Below are 15,037 nucleotides of genomic sequence, written 5' to 3'. Positions count from 1 at the left end.
TGTTCAACTTCTTTAGTCGTCAAGGCAATGCAAATTAACACTACTTTGAGATCTCATCTTTCCTTAGTCAGAAGGCTAAGATCCAAAAACAAACAAAAGGAAGCGAGGCTGAAGACATTACATATGTGTGTCATAGAACAAACATGGAGAAATCAAACGGATACAGACCTTGACGCTCCATCTCTACTGGCTAGCTTTCATAGTGCTGGAAAGTGCTATGCACTATACGAGAAGAGACAAGTGATCACCAACCTTCCCTGAGAGCTGTGAGCCCTGAGAGCTACAATAATGACTGGCCTGGCAAGACATGCCCACTGGTGCAGTAGTGGCACAAAGGTTATGTGAGTAACCAAGAACTTTATTAGTGGATTTAAGGCCTGATTCACAAGATGAAACCAATATCTGGCATTGTAATCAGGGCCAAGAACCTGTGACTAGACAGGTCACAGGCCATAAGGGAGAACCTGCTACTAGCAATCTGCTAAATGGACATAGTACTAAATTGACTTCTTTTTTTTTAAATTTTATTTTATTTATTATTATGTGTATGGGTGTATTGCCTGCATGTGGGTAAGTTCACCCGTGTCGTGCAATGCCTGCAGAGGTCAGAAGAGGCTGTTGGATCCCCTGGGACTGGAGTTATGGACAATCTTATTTTATTTATTATTTTTATTTTATGTGTATGCGTGTATTGCCTGCATGTAGGTAAGTACACCCATGTCATGCAAAGCCCATGGAGGACAAAAGAGGCTATTGGACCCCCAGAAACTGGAGTTACGGACAGTTGTTATCTGCCATGTGGGTGCTGGGATTTGAACTCGGGTCTTCTGCAAGAACAGTCAGTGTTCTTAACCACTGAGCCATCTCTCCAGCCCCTAAACTGAGTTCTAATGACTTGTTATAGCCATAGTGCCTCTCTCCACTCTGACTAGAGAAGCTTCTTTCAGTGAGATCCACAACTGGTCAATGTGGAGTGGTCAGCCCTAAATGGGACACCAATATCACACCATCTCCTCCCAAGGCTCAGGGATCATTGTGGAAGAGAAGGCTAAAATATTGTGAGAGTCAGAGGTGGTGGATGAATACAATGAACTGTGTTGTCTTGACACAATAGGTCAGTTGTACCCATGAACGGACCCACAGTACTTGTGACAGCATGCACAAGACCTCGTCAAGTTAAAAATCACAGCATGGCTGGAGTTAAAAATCACAGCATGGCTGGAGTTAGTTAAAAATCACAGCATGGCTGCAGCAAGTAGCCAAGAAGCTGAGGCAATGACTTGCTGCTGGAAAAGGGAGAGTCAGCTTTCTTTAAGGGTATGGTGGCGGGTAAGTTAACCAGGATCTAGGGGATGAACCCACACTTAACTGCATTCATGAAACATAAATTAGACTGGATAGGCCTTTAAAAATATATAGGACATGAAGTGGGTGGGAACTGCAAGGTGGGGATAGAGATGGGGGAGGGGTCTGAATATGATCAAAGTACATCATATGAAATTCTCAAAGAATCAATAAAAATATTTTTTAAAGGAAAAAAGTCTTTCTGGTCAAGAGAATAGAATCTCTGGGCCTGGGTGGAGACCTAACATTCCAAATAGCCCAGGTAAGTCACCTGGCCATGGGACCCCTAGGAAGGCAGGCTCAGCACAAGTCACACTAAAGAGGGAGGCATGATTACTGCTTTTATGAGATCATGTCCTTTTTCCTGCCTGGACTCTCCACCGTGGCAGAGTAGCTTACTGGGCCACAGATGTGTAGCTTAAGTCTGCCTGTTTTCTGAATTCTTCAGAAAAGCATGACCTCTTCTTTCTTCTTTCTATCCCTGCTTTAAGCAGGCTTTCCCTAACACTTTGGGCTTCCCCAGTATTTTGGGTTTCCTGACTCCTTCCCACTGTGTGGCTGCAAGCCTGCAGGTGTCTGATCGCCATGCCTGCTCACACCTCATGGCTTTTTTCTCTCCTCCCCTCCATTCTTCTCTGGGCACCTGCTAAGATTTCCAGCTTGCCTGCCCTAGATGTTTTTCTTTTGAACACTAATAAAATTAGTACATTAGCTTACATTTGAGTCTATTCTTAAATTATTTTATTGAGACCAAGAGCTCTAAGAAGGGACCCTGATTTCCCCCTGTATCACTAGGCGGGATCATAAAGGTCTCCTGTAGCTGCATGGGGGAGGGAAGGACTGCAAGACCACAGCATGGCTTTACTTCTCAACTCTGTCCAGGAGGCATGACCTGGTTCCGGGAGAGAGAAAGCATGGCTGTTAAAGGATCTCTAATCTAATAGTATTCACTTGGGAAATCTGATACTGGTTACGAGCAGCTTATTTAAAGCAATGTCTCTGTTGTGGTTTGAATGGGAAATGTGCGTCGTGTAGCCTCATGTATTTGAATACTTGGTCCCCAAGCTGGTGATGTGACTTGAGAAGATTATGGAACCTTTAGGAGGTAGAGCCTTGATGGAGGTGAATTTCGAAGTTTTTTAAAAAATATTTTATTTATTATTTTTATTTCATGTGTACGCGTGCATCGCCTGCGTGTAGGTAAGTGAGCCCATGTCGTGCAATGCCTGCGGAGGACAGAAGAGGCTGTCAGATCCCCTGGACCTGGAGCTACGGACAGTTGTTAGCTGCCATGTGGGTGCTGGGATTCGAACCCGGGTCTCCTGCAAGAACAGCCAGTGTTCTTAACCTCTGAGCAATCTTCCAGCTTTTATAGGCTGGCCCTGCTTCCTTTTTCTGTTTCCAAACTGCCAAAGCCATGTAAAGGGCTGAATTCATACTCACGCCACCATGATTCCCATCCATGGACTGTATCTCTGTCCCTGGAGCTGTAAACTAAAAATAAATGCTTTCCCCCTTAAGTTGCTTTTCTCATGGTATTTTATCCCAGCAACGGACATGAAAGTAAGACAGTCTACTAACTTTGTCTTATCACGTGATACCTGACCCTATATAAATACAGGCCAAATCAGCACAGGGATTTGGAAATGTGCTGTTAGAGGGCACGAGAGTTGGCTCTGGTTAAGAGCACTGGCTGCTCTTGCAAAAGACCCAGGTTGATTCCCAGCACCCACATGGTGGCTAACAACCATCCTAACTGCAGTTTAGGGGAATCCGACGCCCTCTTCTGACCTCTGCGGCATTGCATGACACAGGTACGCTCACATACATACAGGCAATACACTCATACACATAAAATAAAAATAATAGATTTTTTTTTGTCTTTTTGAGAAATAAAATATTTTTTTAAAAAGAATGTAGGAAGAGACCCTAGTGGTCTGGGAGGGAGAAAATTAGCATGCTGCAGAATTGGGTTGACTTTAGACACACACCCTGAGGCCATTCTGCTTGTAAAAGAGTCATTGAATTTGGGGCTTTATTGTGTAAAACAAACAGAAGAAATTAATCAAAACTCCCTTGTGGGGAAGGTAGAGGTGGCTTCCTGAAAGAACACACATGATTGAAAACAATGCTAGACAGGAAGGAACTTTTCTGAATGCTGAGTCAGTTCTGTAGTTTTCGAGGAGAAGGTAATTGCCACCTTCAGGAATGGGTGGTGTGACCACAGAATTTAGGTCAGAACATGGTCACAGGAAGGACGAGTATGTGAGTTACAGCTGACTCCACAGGGGGAAGAATCACACTTGATTTTACCTAAGACTGAACCATTTCTTATGTCTGTAGCTCCAGACTGTTCTGAGAGAGTCAATAAATTACACAGTGCTATAATATGCTTTAAACTATGCAGTAGTAGTACTGTTTACTTTTTAAATTTATTTGTATTTTATGTGTATGGGTGTTTTGACTACATATATGTAAGTACATTCATGTAATGCAATGCTCACAGAGGCCAGAAGAGGGTGCTGGATCTCCTGGAACTGGACTCAAGGACCACTATTCACCACCACGGGGAACCAAACCCAAGTCCTCTGAAAAAACAGCCATTGCCCTTGACCACTGAGCCATCTCTCCAGCCTCTACTATCTACTTCTTAAATTTTTTCTTGCACTTCGTCAAGATTCTCTATCCTGAAAATAAAATTATTTTAGATTCAGAAAATAAAATGAATCTTAAAAATTTGCTTTCAAATAAGAGAGATGCAACTTGATATATGAAGTCATTTATCTTGTATTTAACCATGGAAAAAGTCAAGATAGCCATGCCCCTTACTCCAGATACTGATTTTAAACTTGGCAACACTGAGGGCTTTCTTGTTGTCAAAACAGGTCAAGGGATTAGGATAAGGAATGCTGCTCTCACTTCCGGCTCAGGCTGCAGGCTGGTCCTGCATACTTCTCAGCTGCACCAGCATATACATGTGTAATTTCAATATTTTTGTTAAACGTATGATTTTGGTCAGTTATTGTTACCCTGATTTCTTTGAGTTTTTAAATATGTATTTTTTATATTTTTGAAGGTTACTAAGCTTTTTAAAAATGATTAGTTTTTAATTCTTTGTCAGGCAGTTCACTCTCTTTTTTTTCTTTTTCTTTTCTTTTTTTTTTTTTTTTTTTTTTTTTTTTTTTACATCACACATACATTTTTTTTTTGGTTTCTTTGAGACCAGCTATAACCCCAGCTGTCCTGGAACTTACTATGTAGACCAGGCTGGCCTTGAATTCACAGAGATCTGCCTGCCTCCACCACACCCTTTACATCTCTATTTCTTTAGGTTACTGATGCTTTATTTGTTGATGGTGCTTCTAGAATTGCTCTTGATTTTTGTGGCTGTGAGTTGATATCTGCATCAACTTGAAGTAGGGATTTATTCCAATCTTTATAGACTGACTTTGAGAAAAACTCTTCACCAGTGTGATAGTGTTGTCAACAAGATTTGGAATCACCAAGGAGACAGGCTTGTGAAGTATTAGCCTCTGTGCATGCCTATGAGGGACTATGTTGATTAGGATAATTGAGGTGGGAAGGTCTACACTAAAAATAGGCAGCACCCACTTTTCCTGGACTGTATTAAAAGGAGAAAGCTACTTGAGTGCAAACATACATTGATCTGTTTCCTGGTTCTGGATGTGATGTGACCAACTGTTTAAGCTCCTGTTGCCTTGACTTTCTTGCCACTGTGGACTGTACCCTTGAACTCTGAGCTGAAATAAATCCTTTTTCCCTTGAGCTTCTTTTGTCAGGATATTTTTGATAGAGTTCGGGCTGAGGGCAACTGATCCCGATTCTACAAGCCCCCATGAAAAAGCAGGAACTGAGTCAGTGTGACCGCTGACCATCTGCACACAGATAAACAAGTCCCATGCACTCATGACCTAGGACACAGTAACCACAAGGGTTGTTTTCAGCCCAAGATGTTTTCCCCAATAAGTTTCACAATGCACATACCATGCCTTCCCTACTCCCAAAATGTAAAATTTCTTTGCTGCCTTCCGAGTTCTCAAACCCCCTATAAGGACTTCTGCACAGCAGCCACTAACTTGCTGGTTGGTTTCACTCCTGAGCTGAATGACAACGTCCTGTGACCTCCCAATAAACTTTACTTTGCCAGAGCCCTCCTGTGTTTTTCCTGCTATGACCCTCGGCCGATTTATCTAACGTTCTTGGTACTGTGACTTGGATTGCTGTTCTTGGAGGGCTCCAGCTGGACCAGCCACCAGCTATCAGCTCCTGCACTGACCACTGATTCGGCCCTGAGGTACCTCCACTCCCTCCACCTTTCTCCCCATCTTTCTCTCTTGCCCCCCTCCCTCTCCAACTTCTCTCCTAGATTCTCTTTTTCCTTTCAATTCACTCCAAGGTCATTCCCAGACCGAGCGTAAGGCGACTGAATCACACTGGTCTCTGCGACCACTGAGCTGCTGGCATAGTTACTGTGTTTTCCCAAGCCACCTGGCCAGTGGACCTGCCTGCCCATCACACTCAAGTCCTTTCTCCTAGAGTTCCTTGGATCCAGTGACTGGCCCTCACAAAGGAGCACAGCCATTATTAGGGGCCTGTGTAAGCCTTTTGGTGCCGTGACTCCGGGATCTCACTTTCTCTCCCTCTCTGCCACTTCTCTCTCTCTCTCTCTCTCTCTCTCTCTCTCTCTCTCTCTCTCTCTCTCTCTCTCAGTGTGTCTCCCTTGCTCCCTCCCTCCCTCTCTCTCTCTCCCTCCTTCTTCTCTTTAATGTGCCACACTTCCAAAAGAATTCCTGAGCCTTATAAAAATGCACCAGCGTGTCAGAAAGTCTCATGTACTTTCCCCTCCCTAGTTGCAGGACTTGGGACACTTTGCTTCTCAGGCCTCCCTCCACTTGGGGGATGCCCCTCTGGACAGCAGTCCTGCACTCACTTACCTGGCATGTCTCACAGTCCGTGTCTCTCTATCCTTCTTCTCACTCCTCTCCTCTTCCTTATAGCCCTAGCTCTCCTTCCTGGGATTTTGGTCACTATCCCAGATTCCACCTCCCTTGGTGAAAAAATCTTCACTGTTTGTGTCTACTCACTCAAGTTCTTTTTCACTTTCTCTTTGCTGTTTATCTAGCCAACCACGGGTACCTCTCAACCTAAATCTACTGACCTCGCCCCCTTGCCTGTCTCCTTCAGTCCCTCAAGGTGTTCAGGCTCTTCAGCACAGTTAGGCCAAAATGCCTCAAATTCTTCTGTACCACTGTCTGGCCTCAGTATAAATTAGACAATGGTTCAATCTGGCTAGAAACCAGAACCTTAGACTTCAGTATCTTAAGAGATTTAGGCAACTTCTGCCAGCATAATGGCAAATGGTCTGAACTCCCTTATGTCCAAGTCTTCTTTGCCCTCCGTGCAAGACCCTTTCTCTGTGCTTCCTGCCACACGCACCAGGTCCTCCCTGCTAAGACCACTCTGAGAAACCCAGTGACTTCTGAGCCCCCTCCTTATTCTCTCGAATCAGCCTTCGACCCTGAGCTAGAAGATGAACGGCCCCTAGAGGACCACTGCCTCCCCCTCTTTCCTCCTAGCCACTACCGCCTCTGTCTTCCCCTGCACCCCGGCCCCACACCTCTACCTTTACCCAAATCCTTCCAGAGGGCCCTCATCAAAAGTATCTGCAACCTTCCCTCCTCTTCCCACAATTCTCCTTTTGGTCCCCCACCACCTCACTACGAGGTCCATCCACTCCTGCCCCTCCCTAGACTGATGGGATCCCAGAACTCCCAGTGATGTGGAAGACACTCCAACCCTCCAGAGAAGGGCCCTTCCTGGCCACTCAGTGACCCCTCCCCCTCTCCCATTTCTCACCACGCCCACTCTCACTCACAGCCCCAACCCCAACCTCCTGACAGTGTCTTTCCTCTCAGGGAGGTGGCAGGGGTGTAGGTGGACATCAAAGTCCATGTCCCTTTCTCCCTTAGTGATCTCTCTCAGATCGAGTATAAGGTAGGATCTTTTACCATCAATCCAACTCATTTTATTAAGGAGTTCAGATACTTGACCCTCAGTTATGATCTAACCTGGCATGACATTTTTGTGATCCTCCAGTCTACCCTCACCCCAGATGAAAGGGATAGGGTTTGGACAGCTGCTCAGGAATATGCCAAAAAGCTCCATTTGACTAACCCAGCCTGCCCTATCAGGACTATGGTTGTTCCCCAACAAGACCCTGGGTGGAATTATCAGCCTCTACCAGAGGGACAGGTTGGCCCATCGCCAGGAAGGGTTTCCAGAGACCACATGGTCACCTATATTTTGGCAGGCCTCCAGAAGCCTTCTCCCCCCAAGGTTGTTAATTTTGACAAGATGAAAGAGATTACCCAGAACCCCACCGAAAACTGGGCCCAATTCCTAGCCAGACTAACTGAGGCACTAGTTCAGTACACAAGGTACGATCCTGAATCTAGAGATGGCCAATTTATGCTCAACCATCACTTTATCTCACAGTCAGCCCTCAATATTAGGAAAAAAACTTAAACACTTAAAGAGGGACTCGAAACCCCTCTGGGTGATCTGTTGGAACTGGCATTTAAAGTATTTAACAACTGAGAGGATCAGGAAAAGGGGAGACAAGATTACCCTGTGTAGACAAAAATACCAGCTGACAGCTGCAGCCCTGAAGCCTCCTCCAAAGAAGACTATGGACACCAATGGTTCCCCACACGGGCCACCAGGACTCTGCTTCAGATGTGGATACACCAGGCATTTGGCAAAGCTATGCCTCAATCCACGACCACCTCCTGGGACCCTGTCCTCAGTTCTGGCAGTGAAGTCACTAGAAGGTTGAATGTCCTTCTTTGCCACGCCAAGGTAAGCCAACCACCTCCCTGACCCCACCTGCTTCACAGGAGTCTGTGAATGATCTCCTGCGCCTGGCAGCTGAAGACTGACAAGGCTCTGGCTCCTCGGCCCCCACCTCCTCGCTGGCAGTCACCATGGAGGAGCCACAGTGGCAGGTAAGACCATTTATTTGTCATAGTCTTGGGGGATACATGGTCTGTCCTTCCTACTCTGGTAAGATTTTTTCCTCACAGATCTCCGTGGTGGGAGTGTAAGACAACAGGACCCCTATCTTGTGTATTCTGGGAAACCCCCTTAATCCACTCCTTTTTGGTCATGCCCTCCTGCCCGGCCCCTTTACTTCATAGAGACCTTATTCAAAATCTCTCCTTCTCCTTCCCCCCTTCCACAGCCTTTCTCCTCTCACCCATAGCTCCTCCTCCTAGGATTGGGGCCTGGCTGCTCCCAGTGTCTGAGGTTAATCCCAAGGTTTTGGACACCTCCACCCTTGAGCTGGCCTCCCACCACACCCCTGTTTGTATTGCCTTGAAAGACCCCTTTATGTACCTTCTAGAACCCAATACCTTATTGCTCTTAAACAGGGACTCGAACCCATAATCAAGAGGCTCCTGAAGGCCCACCTCCTCAGACCCACCCACTCTCCCTATAATACCCCTATTCTCCCTGTTTTTAAACAAGACGGGTCTTATCACCTAGTCCAGGACCTTTGCCTCATAAACACAGCTATGGTACCCATTCATCCAGTTGTACCCAGTCCCTACACTTTACTCTCACACATATCCTTCCTCAGCCACCCACTTTACTGTCTTAGACCTTAAGGATGCTTTTACTCCATCCCCCTACACCCTGACTCCTATGACCTTTTTTGCATTTACCTGGAAGGACCCTGATTCTGGGGTGGCTTCCCAACTAACCTGGGCTGTCCTGCCTCAGGGATTCTGGGATAGCCCCCATCTTTATGGACAAGCCCTAGCCTGTGACCTAACCACGTTGGACTTTAGCTCTTCTACAGTCCTACACTATGTAGATGATCTCCTTCTTTGTTCTCTGCCTCTTTCACTCTCCCAGGCCCATACAATCAAACTTCGCAGTTTCTTAGACAATAAGGGATATATGGTATCCCCAGCTAAGGCACAACTTTCCCTTCCATAGGTCAAACACCTGGGTTTCCTCCTCACCCCCACTTCCTGTCACGTAACTGTAGATAGGACAAACGATCTAAGGTCTTTGAAACCTCCTGCTACCAAGGAAGAAATCCTGTCCTTCCAAGGCATAGCAGAATACCTGCTGAATCCCTAACTTTGCCCTCCTTGCAAAATCTCTCTATGAGGCCTCCAAAGGAAATTCATCTGAACCTGTTGAGCCTCAGGGGCCAGTAACAGTGGCTTTCCATGCAATCTGGAAGGCCCTTCTGGAGGCACTGGCCTTGGCTCTTCTGACCTAGGTTCCCCCATCCTTTTGTATGTAACTGAGAACAAGGGGTTAGCCCTGGGGGTTTGGGGACAGATGAAGGGATCTACTTTTGTCCCCGTAGCCTATCTCTCAAAACAACTGGACACCACAGTCTGAGGGTGGCAGCTTTGCCTCTGTGCTCTGGCTGCAGCAGAGCACAGCAGGAGGGACTCAAGCTCACTCTGGGTCAGCCCATCCCTGTTTTCTCCCTGCACCGCCTTAAGGACCTACTCATTTACTCATCTCTCACTGCTCTTGTCCCCTCCAAGCTGCAGCTCTTCCACACTACTTTTCCCCAAAACCCCTCACTCACCCTGGACTCATGCCCCCCTCTCAACCTTGCCTCCCTCCTTCCCTCAGCCATGCTACTCACTCACTCATGCCTAGAAACACTCCAGGAACTCTCTTACCAAGATCCTTTCACTTCTCTTGAACCCTTACCCAACTCGACCCTCACCTGGTTTGTAGATGGCAGTTCGACCCTCATCCCAACAACAGGGTCCCACAGGGTGGGGTGTGCCATAGTGTCCTTCACAGACATCATCAAGTCTGGACCATTAGCACCTGGAACCACATCACAAAAGGCAGAACTTTCAGCACTCACCAGGGCCCTGACCCTGACCAGGAACCAGAAAGTCAATATTTTCACAGATTCTAAGTATACTTTCCACATACTTCATCATCATGCCTCAGCGTGGAAGGAAAGGGGTCTCCTTACCACCAAGGGAACCCCCATTACTAATGGCCCATTAATTCTCAAGCTCCTAGAGGTCTCTTATCTCCCAGCCTGGGTCCTTGCAGTCATTACTTGCTTGGTCCTCTATGAAACATAGGAACCTGGGGTGGTGAGAGTTTTCCAGGTTGAAGGTTAGGGAGACAGTCCTGCATGAAGAGTGGACATACCGAGGAACCGAGGAGTTGGGTTTCCTGGTTTTCGTTATTAATTTTCCATATTTCAAACTTAAAAGAGTAGGGAGGAACTGAACAAATGAAAGAAGTGTGAGTCACGAGGGCTAGGGCACTAGCGCAGAGTACAAAAGGACAAGTGTTGATTCTTGAATAGAGGCCAGGGAGGGAACTCTTGAGATTTTTAGTTTAAGGGGGCCAGTACTTGCTGTGTTCCCAGGCAGGCTTTAGTTTGGAGAGGTGAATCCAGCCTGGCTATCCAAGGAGTTTGGCTGATGTTGGAGTACACAGGATCACGAGATGAGGGCCAGTCCAATGAGGCTGAAGGATTTCCTTTAGTCCTTTCTGGGAGCTAGACCTGAGGTAGGCGTAATCTCCCAGTTGGAGGGCATTCAGGATCTGGTCCTTAGACACCTGCAGGATAACCCGGTCAGCATGTTCCCTGAGGCGTTTTCTTAAAAGGAGGAAGGCAAGTATGCAGTCATGAAAGGGGGAGGAGTGTTGAAGTGGCAAGTCATTGAGGAAGAAAGGTCTACCACACATAAGTTCGAAAGGACTTAGGAAGGAGGGGGCCTGTGGGATAGTTTGTAGCCTGGTTAGGGCAAGAGGTAGGAGAGTGACCCAGGATTGATGTAATTCCAGGGTGAGTTCAGTAAGATGATCCCTGAGGAGGGAGTTCACCCATTCTACCTTGCCTGATGACTGGGGGTGGTAGGGGATATGTAGTCTCCAGGCTATTCCCAGGGAATGAGATACTGCCTGTGTCACCTTAGAGACAAAGGCTGGGCCGTTATCTGATTGGAGGGTAAGAGGAAGACCATCGCGGGAGAGAATGTTCTGGATTAGGCTGGTGGCTACTATATCTTATGTCTCTCCCATGGTGGGAAAGGCTTCCACACATCCTGAAAAGGTGTCTACCACGACTAGGAGGTATTTGAATTTTTTTACAGGCTGGCATGTGGGTGAAATCTACTTACCAATAGACCTCTGGAAGAGTCCCCCTATGCTGATGAGGTTTAAAAGAGGGGGGTGGGCAACCCCCACCCTGAGGGGAGATAGCGGTGCAGGTGAGGCATGATCTGGTGACTTCTGTGAGGAGGAGGAAAAGCTTAGGGAAGTGGATGAGAGGGTTTCAACAATTTGTAAAGTGGGAGGGCCCCAACATGGAAGACATTATGTAAGTGGGCTAAAATACAGGAGACTTGTCCCTCAGGTAGGCAATAGTTATCCTTTAAGATCAATCACCCTTCTGGCCCTTGGTTAGTCCTCATGTCTAGAAGACCCTTGTTTTGTTGGGAGGAATAAGGGGGGGTCATTCCCACCAGTTCCAAGAATAGCAGGTGTCACCCGAGTTTTCTTAGAGTCCCTTGCTCCCCACAGAGTTCCATGAGGGGTCCACGGGGTCCTCACGAGGTCCACCAGCGCCCCACAGGGTCCAGGGCAGGCTGGCTCGCCTGCTCCCTAGTCCCTGCTTTCCAGAATGGCACCAAATCCTGTTGTTCCAATCTCTCCCCATGGTAGACTCCACCCTTCTTCCCAGCATGCCCTGCACTAGCCCATGGCTCTTCAGAAGTCCAGGAGGAATAAATCATTTTTGGGCTGCAGCAGGCCACCAGCAGGGTAATGGACCTTGCTGCCTTCCCTAGCTGTCCAGTCTGCCAAGTCATTACCTCTGGCTATAGGATCAGTAAGTTTGATGTTCCTTACAATGGATTACAGCTGCCTTGGCTAGAAGCCTCTAGGAGCTTGAGAATTAAAAGGCCATTGGTAATGGGGGTTCCTTTGGTGGTAAGGAGGCCCCTTTCCTTCCACACTTAGGCATGGTGATGAAGTACATGGAAGGCACAATTAGAATTCGTGAAAATATTGACTCTCTGGTTCTTGGTCAGGGTCAGAGCCCTGGAAAGTGCTATAAGTTCTGCTCTCTGTGAGTAGTCCCAGGTGGCAACGGTCCAGATTCAATGCTGTCCATGAGGGACACTATGGTGTACCCCACACGTCAGGACCCTGTTGGAGTGAGAGTTGAATTGCCGTCTACAAACCAGGTCAGGGTTTAGTCAGGTAGGGCTTCTAGGGAAATCAAGGGATCTTGGTAGGAAAGTTCCTGAAGAGTTTCTAAGCATGAGAGAGTGAGCGGTGTGGCACACGGGAGGAGAGAGGCAGGGTTGTGGGGAGGCATGAGCCCAGGGAGAGTGAAGGGTTCTCAAAGAAAGCGGCATGGAAGAGCTGTAATTTAGAGGGGGCAAGAACAGCAAGAGACAAGTGAGTTAGGTCCTTAAGGCAATGGGGATGGGGGAGAACAGAAATGGGCTGACCTAGAGTGAGATTGAGTCCCTCCTGGACCAAGAGGGTTGTGGCAGCCAAAGCATGGAGACGAGGCTGCCACCCTCGGATGGTGGTATCCAGTTGTCTTGAGAGGTAGGCTGTGGGAGCAAAAGTGGGTCCCTTCATCTGCCCCAAGGCCCCCAGTGCCAGTCCTTTTGTTTTCAGTTATGTACAGAAGGAACAGAGAACCCAAATCAGGAAGGGCCAGTGCCAGTGCCTCCAGGAAAGCCTTCCAGATGACATGGAAGGCCCCCAGGGGCCATACAGGTTCAGGAATGTTTCCTTTGCAGTCCTCATAGAGGGGTTTAGAAAGGAAGGCAAAGTTGGGGATCCAGGTGTGCAAGTATCTGGCCACACTCAGGAAGGACTGGTTCTTTTCCTTGGCTGTGGGGAGGTTTTAGGGACCTTAGATAATTTGTTCTATCTATAGTTAGGTGGCGGGATGCAGGGGTGAGGAAAAACCCCAGGTATTTGACCTGAGAAAGGGAAAGTTGTGCCTTGGCTGGGGATACCCTATACCCCTTATCTCCTAAGAAGTTGAGGAATTTGATTGTATGAGTCTGGGAAAGAGGAAGGGATGGAGAGCAGAGGAGAAGGACTGTAGAACTGTAGAAGCAGAATTGTAGAAGGACTAAGATCTAGGGCAATTAAGTCACAGGCTAAGGCCTGGCCAGAAAGGTGAGGGCAATCCTGGAATCCCTAGGGCAAAACAGTCCATATTAATTGGGAGACTGTCCTGGAGTCAGGGTCTTCCCAGGTAAATGCAAGAAGTCATAGGAATCAGGATGTAAGGGGATTGAGAAAAAAGCACCCTTAAGGTACAGAACAGTAAAGTGTGTAGTCAAGAAGGACATGTAAGAGAGTAGAGTATAGGGATTAGAAACGACTGGGTTAATTGGAACTACAGCTGTATATATGAGGTGGAGGTGTTGGACCAAATGGTAGGATCCATCAGGTTTGAGGACAGGAAAGATAGGAATGTTATAAAGGGAGTGAGTGGGTTTGAGGAAATGGGGCTTCATGAGTTTTTGAATTATAGGCTTAAGTCCCTGGCAGTGTTTGAGCAAGATGGGATATTGAGTCCTGCTAGGGAATGTAAAGGCATCTTTTAAGGTGATACAAATAGGAGAGTGGTGGGAGGCCAGTCCCAGAGCAGAGGTGTCCCAGACCTTGGGGTTGACCTCGGATGCCAGGTGTGGCCAGGTCTTAGTTTTGGGGGTTGGAGCTATGGGTGTGAGAAGAAAGGCTATGAAAGGAGGAAGGAGAGGGAAAGAGAGAGTTTTTGCATAAGGTCCCTACCAAGCAGAGGGGCCAGGCAGGAGGGCATGACTAAAATGGAGTGAGTCAGGGGAGTCTCCCAAAATATACATCGTTTGGGTCTTACTGTTCTAGGGGTGTGGGGCTTCCCGTCGACCCCCACCATGGAGGTCTGTGAGGGAAAAAGTTAACCAGAGTAGGAAGGGAGGACTGACCAAGTGGCCTCCATATCTATGACAAATAAAATGGTCTTACCTGCCACAGTGACCATTACCCTGGGCTCCTCCATGGTGATGGTCATTGAGGAGGGGCCAAGGAGCTAGGGCCACTTCAGTCTTTTCCTGCCAGGCCCAGAAGATTGTCCATGCATCCCTGTAAATTAGGCAGTGTCAGGGAGGTGATCAGCCTGCCTTGGCATGGCAAAGAAGGACAACTGACCTTCCAGTGACCCTGCTGCTCACACTGAGGGCAGGGTCCAGGAGGTGGTCGTGGATTGGGGCACAGCTTTGCCCAATGGCTTGTATGTTCGCAACCGAAACGGTCCTGGCGGCAGTTGTTGGGCCCCATTGGAGTCTGCCATCTACTTTGGAGGTGCCTTCAGGGCAGTGGCCATCAGCTGTGTGCTGGATAGCTTTAGTGTCAACTTGACACACCTGGGTTGAGGGAGCCTCAATCGGGAAATTGCCTCTATTGGACTGGCCTGTGGCCATGTCTGAAGGGCATCTTCTTGATGAGTGATGTGGGAGGGCCCAGCCCACTGTGGGTGGTGCCACCCCTGGGCAGGTGGGCCTGTGCTCCATAAGAAAGCAGGCTGAGCAGGGGCAAAGAGAGCAAGCCTGTAAGCAGCGTTCCTCCATGGCCTGTGCTCCAGCTCCTGCCTCCA

General features: G+C 47.8%; 1 pseudogene; it reads right to left on the bottom strand.

Moving 5' to 3' along the window:
• LOC103726189 overlaps window positions 1–14,721 on the bottom strand; it is a 29,491-nt pseudogene extending 14,770 nt beyond the window's left edge.
• Window positions 14,722–15,037: the final 316 nt, after the last annotated feature.

This window comes from Nannospalax galili, unplaced genomic scaffold (genome assembly GCF_000622305.1).
Source record: "Nannospalax galili isolate Female #2095 unplaced genomic scaffold, S.galili_v1.0 scaffold1349, whole genome shotgun sequence".
Lineage (NCBI taxonomy): Eukaryota > Metazoa > Chordata > Mammalia > Rodentia > Spalacidae > Nannospalax > Nannospalax galili.
This window is presented reverse-complemented; position numbering and strand designations above follow the sequence as displayed.